Source organism: Opisthorchis viverrini (assembly GCF_000715545.1).
Source record: "Opisthorchis viverrini unplaced genomic scaffold opera_v5_36, whole genome shotgun sequence".
NCBI classification, from domain to species: domain Eukaryota; kingdom Metazoa; phylum Platyhelminthes; class Trematoda; order Opisthorchiida; family Opisthorchiidae; genus Opisthorchis; species Opisthorchis viverrini.
Genome location: NW_008751692.1, coordinates 85,468 through 94,224, shown reverse-complemented (window position 1 = coordinate 94,224; position 8,757 = coordinate 85,468).

The window sequence follows — 8,757 nt, the reverse complement described above, 5'->3', positions numbered from 1 at the left end:
GCCGAACTTTTCTGCGCACAATACCTTTACCGAACTAAAAATTGGTAAAACTATACGAGTATATGCTGTTTTTAGATGTGTTTATGGGTGGTTCGAGACTGCACCAGTGTCTACTGGTTTCTGGTAAACCGTAGTTTTTACTTCCCTAACACTATTTATCATACGGTGTTGTAAAAGCCCTACATTCGGGTCAAACCTCAGCTCCATAGTGACAAAACTAGCCAACATTATCGCGCCTGGTCACAGGGATGCATGACATCTAAATAACGCCAAAAACTTTCAATAGACACTCGAATTCGGTTCTGTTCCAAGTCTTTCATATATGTATCCAGGATCCATCGCCAGACCCTCTTATTGGGTGAACAAAGAACAAAATGACCGATTTTGAGGCATATTCGGATACCTTCGACTATCTCATCTACGGTGAGCTGCGTTGTTCTTGCAGCTTTGAATCTGCTAATAAGAGCCACCTTTCTATCTCTGTCTTGGGGGTATTCCCATGCACTGAGTTGATATCAGAACTAACGAGATCTTTTTTGTTTTGACGAAAACGGCCAATTTTTTAACAAAGGCATCCGAGTTTGGATGTGTGGACGGTTCACCGGTTAGTTGTTATGGGATACTCACCAGTAATCTGGTTAACTTATATTGTAGTGAGCCTACACCATCCTCTAAAGGTCTTAGGACAACGTCTACTTTGTGAATTTTATGTGGCTCGTAACGTCCTGGTTGAAGATAACCAATACCAACTGCCTCGTCCAAGGTAATTCACTGCCGATCGTACTTCAATCTCTCTTACCCATTACTAACGTATTCGCACTGCTGCTAAAGCCCATCGGCTAGGTGTTGGTTGGTCTTCTGAAGTTGGCTTTGCCTATTCATGACGACGGTTTCCTCACCCCTTGTGACTACGATACTATCCACACATTTAAGCTGCCTAAAGTTCCCTGGTAGCTGGGACTTCAGGCATGTGACCAACTGTACTCTTAACCTCTCCGAATCCATTGAAGCAACCACAGTTTCAACACTGGGAGTCATCTCTTTCACCGTGATAACTATACTACTTACTGCGAACCTCAACCCTCCTCAGCGAGAAGAGCTGTTCGTTACTTAAGGGTTGATCTGATAAATTAGTACGTCCTAATCTATACTACTTGCTTATCAGAACATTGAGTTGCGGAAAGCAATGTTCCGAACTTATGTAGTTGTCTTTCGCCGCACTGTTAAACTTGAGCCGAAATTACTCCTGTCGCTGAGTGTTAAGTAACCTGGGATCGGTAGGTTAGTGCGGACTGAATATCTTCGTTGAGACGACATAAGTGACGACGGATATCCGATAAACGCTGAGAAGTCAAGTCGGTTTGGAAAGAGAGATATTATTCGGTAGCTTGACCACCAGATGTGTTGGAATGGTGCTGTGCCTCATGCATATTATCTTGAATATGCAGTGGTCTCCCCAGCCTGTCTGTGTATACAAAATATTATATAGTGAGTGCATGAAGGTTTATGTAGGTCAAACAGCCAGGGAAGTGAACACCTGAATTGGTGAGCATAAGTGGTGCGTAAACAGATCAGAGAGGAGCGTAGATGAATACCAGGTGAGTGCACAAGCCGCGCATGAACTGGACTCTATACATAAGATAGACTTGGAAAATGTGTTAGTTTTGATAGAAGAATTAGGATTCACGCCGGAGTGAGGTGGTTGAACTCGCCAAACATCGCGATGTGAATGGAACACAGGGCGTAGAACTGGAAAGCGTATGGAAAGTGGTTTCCAATCAGCCGAGGTAACATCTGGTGTCATGTTGTTTTCAGTGAAATTCCCCGGGTCTACTCTACAGAACCCAAACAGGTAACTTCACTTAATTCCCCTAAACTCATTCCAGTTGTCCCAGCACCTCTAACACAGACAGATTAAAAAAATCCGTAAACGACGCCCCAGAGGAATATTCCGTTAAACTATCCCAGACTGGAAAAAGCCCCAGATTCTGGATTCAACTTGATGGTGATTACCCTAACCCATCTGCTATGTCAGTCAACAGCGCTAACCAAACCCTAACCCATCTGCTATGTCAGTCAACAACGCAAACAGTTGCTACTGATTGACATCTAGCAATGACTAGGTCGGTTAGTTGTAGTTCACTGTCTGTCTTGAAACTAGATCAGCTTGGTAACTTGGTCACGTGCCCACATGAGGCTTTGGAGTCAAAAGCTAAACGTTTCCCAAATATTGTTCACTGATCCCCCCCATAAACGGAGACTACTAAATTGGCTTCGGTAGTCGATCACTTATTTGAAATAATGTGCCCGGCGCTGGCATCGTACGTTGTCTTTTGCCTATTCAACACTTTCCTCAATCGATTTCTGATTACACACTCAGCAGTATAGATACAAACTACGTTCTGAAGGTTGGGTAGGCAAATTACCACAGATTTCCGCTGCCCTCCCATAATGTTCACGGAAATTAGAGCTAAACTATTTTGCGGAGCTTCCCATGGGTGTTGAGTAACCCTCACTCTGATTTTCTACGAACGCAGCTCAAAGTACTCACAGTAAGTGAACATGAATAAGACAACGGGAGCCTGGCGATATCACCTTCAGGTGCTATGCTACAGTATCCATGCACGAATGAACCAGCTTCGCGGAAAAGCAGTGCAAGCATATATCCCAGCGTGCTGCCACGCTAGTGGTTTACGAAAAATGCACCCTACCACAGACACTTTCGGTCGAATTCCAACGAACGTTTTAGCAGTTAGACGAAGAATGTAGCTAGTAAACCTAGACTGCATACGGAAGTTTCCTGTCTACTGGACCTCAGTGAGTCAGACTGCTGAAACCAGAAATATAATCAGACCGCAATTCCATCTTTATATAGCCTAGATCCACCGGAGTCACATCACGATGTCAAGTAGGTCTTGCTTGTCGAGCCGCTCCGCTGCTTTCTGACGCAATAGAGTGAGGAAATGTTTATTAGGTTTGCCAACAGAATATCGGCAAGTGACGGAAAGTTAGTGTGTTTCATTGGTTTTAGAGATCACTCTAACTCAGTCGCCTTGGCGAGTTTCGCACTAGACCGCGTTGAACGGTTGCATCGAGCTGTCCTGGAGCTATTTCTCACTACGATGTTGTCCTTCTCCACCTATTTTTACTAGATGAATTTTGGCTGTTCGAAACCTGTAGGAAGCATTCATTAGAGCAAGAAGAAAAACGCATCATGAAGAGATTAGGCATGGTGGGCCGGTTTGTGTGTGTGCATGGTCTACGGAACCAGTTTCGTCAATTAGCAACGTGAAACGTGCAATTAGAGATAAATTGCGTAGTGACACCAGTGAAGAAAACGCGCGATCACGTGACACTAGGGTTGAGTTGGGTCAGATCCTGTCGGCGGCCGCCGTACACACAACACTGACTGCTTTATCTTAAGCGATAGGACTTCACTGAATTGCAATAATCGGAGGTTTTGAATGTGCAGAAAGGTTCTGAATGACCGATCGGGGTCAACTAAGTGACCTAACGTCCAAATGAGCTTAGTAACTGATTACGACAGCTATCAACGTTTCGCTTACCACCCCAGTGTTGCATTTGCTTGAACACAGTTTGGAAGATTCTCGGTCACTCGCTGTGAAAACATTTATCCGTCCTATCGATGCGAAAATCATCGCAGATGCAGCGGAACTGAGTATTTAACACATCTGGCAATTGGCATTCACGTCTGCAATGTAGGCCTGTGTGTGGGGCATATGTGCCTCAGGAGAGCGGCAGAATAGTTGGAACCAGATACCAATTATCATAAAGGAAACTACTCACAAGGTTGCTGAAAACTCTTTGACAGCCCACGGCCAGCTTCGCCCTTCTTGGGGCTCATCAGGTCGGTGCGGTCTCCGGGTTTCCATCAACCCCATGTTCTACTTGAATCCAAATCGCACTGATTTCGAGAAACACACTCACTTGCAAATCAAATAAGATATAAACTTTTTTGCTAAAAGCACACACTACATTCCCCGGGCTAGTTTTTTGCGAAAATATTGATATCAGTTTATTTAACTACTAGCACTTTTGTCCGTAAAACCTCTTTAAAAAACGTTTTTGGGTGATAATGCCCGGTCGTACTAAGTTATCTAAATGAGTCCGAGGATTGCATTAGGGATGAAAGACTAAGGGAGAAAAGATATCCAGTGCTCCTACGAGAATCTCAACTTAGTTTGTTCTTTGTCCGAACGGGCTAGGAAGAACTGACGAAGGATGATATCCTAGGCGCCCAGTTGAGAGGTATTTAAGCAGTGTTTTGGCTTCAGAAGGTTTAGTCAAAAGCACGCTAAGGTGCCCCGTCTTCTGTACCTAAGAGTCAAGTACACACACAATGTTTAGCACCGCTCCGAAAGGACCGCTTCCGCAGAGCGGAAACCGAGCGGCATGACCTGTCGTATGTGTGGTAACTGTGTTAACTACACAATGTTGTCCTTTTAGACTAATCAATGTGTGGAAACTGATAGCTCATATTCGAATTTGAATGGTATGACTTTGTCTGGACCAGAGTAAGGGTTTCCAAAGGCTTCCGACTTTCAATAATCCTGCAAGTTAACTTGCAAACTATTTTAATCCTGATGAACAATAATTAGGAGTTCGAGGTGCTTGGCTGAGCTGGCACTTGTGGTAATATTTGTATTGACAGTTCATATTTTGGTTTGTGTTGCATCTCCAGAATTTGTGCGTGTGGACAACCAAGACAATAAAACCTACGCAGTTATGACCGACAAATGGTTAATGGGTTGCGAAGTATTAAGGTCGAGTTCTCGCTAATTAACTCGACCACAGTAGCGCCTGCGAATTTGAAAAAAACTTTTAGCCACTGTCTTCTTTAACTTTAGCCAAATGAACAGCTGTTGATGGCCACTTGAGGCTTTCATCGAAATCGCCAGAATGCCGCTTTTAGGGCTTCGGATTATCTGCACCGAAGCCTAGCACGGCTTCTGATCAAAATGCATCCATCATGTGATTTCCGGTCTTATTCGTGCTTCACACGGTTTGAAGATCTTTTCGCAGCTATCGCATGTTAGATCACGTATTGTTGGCTACTTAACCCATAGTCGTGTTTTGTACGATTCTATTTGAGATTACCGGTCGTGCAAGAATTAGGAATATGAATGAAATTGTTCATATGATCCGCACACACCTATTAGACTCAAGCTTTGCTTTGAACCTAGCGCCTTAGTAACACGTTCTATTTTTCGCAGTATTATCAAAGAGGCTGAAGCATCACCGTATATGACATAGTCCGTACAAGAGAAGTACTTTTAAGCTCTTCTTGTCAAGTTGTCACACATTTTGGCGCATTATTAAAGTTGTCCATTCACAGAGATATGCATCCACTGAGCAGCACGCTTGAGTGGTGCAGTTGAGCAAAGATTTGTACAGGTCATTTGTTCAATGATACACCTCCAGCCCGACTAATTCCTAATACAGAAAGAATAACGGGTAATGTCATTCTTTTAATAAAACGCTTATGTACGCAGAAAACCCCATTCCTGCAGGAAGTACTCCACTTAGCCGGGGAGAGTATATTATTAAAAGTGTGTTTGCCTCAATTCCACATGGACTATCCAGAACCGCTCTTGTTTGTGGCCCAACCACATGGTGATTATGTGCTTAGCTACATTTTATCATATGAGCTGATGAAATGCAGTAAACTTCAGTTTATTCCATTAAAACGGGGGCGTTATAAGCAGAACATGAAACCCTTTGTGGCGCCCCAAAGTGTATCGAGAAACTGATGTACCCTACACGGCTTTCCTTGTCGGATAAGCAAAAACAGAGGCTTAACTATTTTTCTCGTGGCCAGAATACCTTGAAATTTAGAACCAGGCGCATTCTTTTGATATTTTATGGCACGCCCATACTTGGTGATTTTGAACAAGGTTTGCGGTACCACAAGCAAAGCGAAGTGTTGCACATATCGCTGACTTATCCACTGAAATTGTCGTTACAGCAGTGCACACAATGTATCCTTATTTCACACACAGATCGTGTGCTGCTCAGATCCGGAGTTGTGAACACCAGGTGAACTTCGGAACAAAAGAAAAAATGTGATGTTGTCCCGCTGCTAACAATCTATAGGAACAATTTGAAAAATTGAACAAGATTTTATGCCGACAGCCTGTGATAATCGAATATCTTAAATCATGAAATTTGAAAGACAGAACACTAGAATTTCGAAGTGTTCCTGTGGACACTCAATAGCCTTCTTGCAGTTGAGATAATTGTTTCCTGGTTATTTTTAACTATTCACATCTTACTTAGCCTTAAAAATGAGCTCTAATCTGAAAGTGTTTTCAAAATGGCAAGGAGTTTTCTGTCTCTGTTTCTCGGAAAGATACGACTGCCGCAGGTACATCAGCCATGCGTTATGTTACCCATTCATTTTATAAATTTCATGGGGTAAGACGAAGTACCATGGCAGAATAGGTTGGATCCAGCTGCGATATGCATCCAAACTTTCAAATCAAGATTTACGCGCATAATGAAAAGCCTGCCTCGGATACAGACATACACAGCTGGTGAAATCCATTCGGCGAGCAAAGATATATGTTAAAAGGCTGAGAAGCACTTCGTCGCTGTTTCGTCCTTATTGGGGCTCATTAGCTGTGCGCATTTCACGAAACTAATGGGAGTCTTAAACCAAATAACTCAGCGCTGGTGATCCGAACGCCGCTCTGCTGGACCAGCATTGTGATTAACTCGAACTTACGATAACAACAACCGTTTATCACGCTTTCCCTAGACGTCTGCGATTTGACGCTACAAACCCAAAGTGTATAAACAATTGGAATTTTTGATCTTCCCTATCCCTGGCAGTATTGGTTGTACGTGATGTTTACTACTCTGGCACCTTTAAAGGGATCTGAAGAACTTTGTTCGCTATAGCTGTTTCACTGGTAATGATCTGTCAAAAAATGTGCAGGTGTGAATGCTTACTAGCAGCCGTGAAATACACTTATTTGTAAACTGATTTGGTTTTCAAAGGGAGGCTCACTTACGTTCCTCCTTGGTATCTCGTTTATGATATCCTTTAAGGAAACTTGGAGCGTATGACCCATTGGTGAGTCGTCAGCTATCAAAAACGTATAAGTAGTGTTCGGTCAATCTGCTGTCCTGTTTCTTCTTAATATCACGATATTAGTGAATGTGGGTTTTTTTCAATTTTGTAATCACGGCAAGATCTTTTCGATCACATTTGACTTAGGTATGCAGTGCAGTCTTTTAAGGTGACCAAGTCGCACGGAATATTACGTTCATCTTCATCCACAATTTGGCACTTCCAAAAGCTAACGAAGAATACGGAGATAATTACTTGAAAATTTATCACCAAAGTCGGACATCAGCTGTAAGCAATCCTAGCAGGTTTAAATGTGAACAGTAACAGATGGGTTATTCATCGTTTTAATCACATCATAAGTAGTGCCGCCGAGCGCTGACATGCGAATCGAGTAAATGTTTGCAGGCTTACGCATGAAAGATGGTTGACCCAGTCTGGCAATGGCAAAGGTTCGGCGCACAGACACAGAGGTCGGTGCAAACTACCACACACCCACACTAACACACACCACAAAAGAAAATTTGAGATCAGAGTTCCAGCGTCTGCCTCGAGAGTAGTCGAAAGAAGTTCATAAGGGTCACTCTGTCTCAGACAAGTTTTGCACGTTTTTGTGCACAGTTGGCTCAGTTAGAGAGGAGGAGGAGGACGAAGATACGCTCCTTCGATTCACATACCGGGAACTGGTTGGTGAAGTATCCAGCGAAAGTAGTTCTATTGTTAACCTGGACCATATGAACCTTACACGCAACGCTGATGAAAATTCTTCCAGCACAACATAGAGTTGGATAAGTTGACATGCATCGCGAAAAAGAAAGATGCAATGGAGAAAATTCGTCGAAGTACATGATTACCTGTTCTTCAAGTGACTGCCTGTTCTCTCCTACTCCATGAATTAGTCAGAGGTAATACTGTGTTCATTCATGTGTTTATCTGGTAGAAAGATAGCTTGTTGTTTGGCAGACCCATACTTCAGAAGAAATTGTTGAATCCCCGCTTGTGTGCTACCACGGGGAATCGTTATCATATACATTACAGCTAAATGGACACTTGCAAATAAAATGGCGAACAGGGTAGACCGTCACATAGTACAATAGCTATGAAGTAGAAATGATAAATGAGGGGATCCGGAGAATTACGGAAGTTTCTTTTTCGATGCGCAGCCAATGATGAGATCACAAAATCGACGTAAACTGTAAGCAGTCAGTTTTGCTACTTTTGCTCAAAGCCATTTGCTAATGCAAAGCACATACTACTGTATTCTGGATGAGTTTGTTGGTAGTGAATAGGGCAACTTGACAAGCATATATAAGTATACTGGCGTATAATACCCACCAAATGCGTACCAAATAGTTAGTATCCATATGTTATTTTGCTTACAGGACAATAACAGCATAGTCCTCAAGAGTTCTTGTTTTCTTAACAAAGAATAGAGCACTTTAATGAGTGACCACCACTCTGAACAGTAATCTTCGTTCATATGTAAAACACTTTCTGCGCCCAACTGTCATGCCACCCGAAGGAAGCATGAGGGATGGGATACTGCCAGGCTGCCCAAGCCTAGACGGGGAAGGTCGAGAGGAAGAGGTCGTGTTTGAACCATGGACCTTCCTGCCAGTAAATTCGCGCTCCAACCAACTGAATCATCACGCCCCACTGAGCCATCT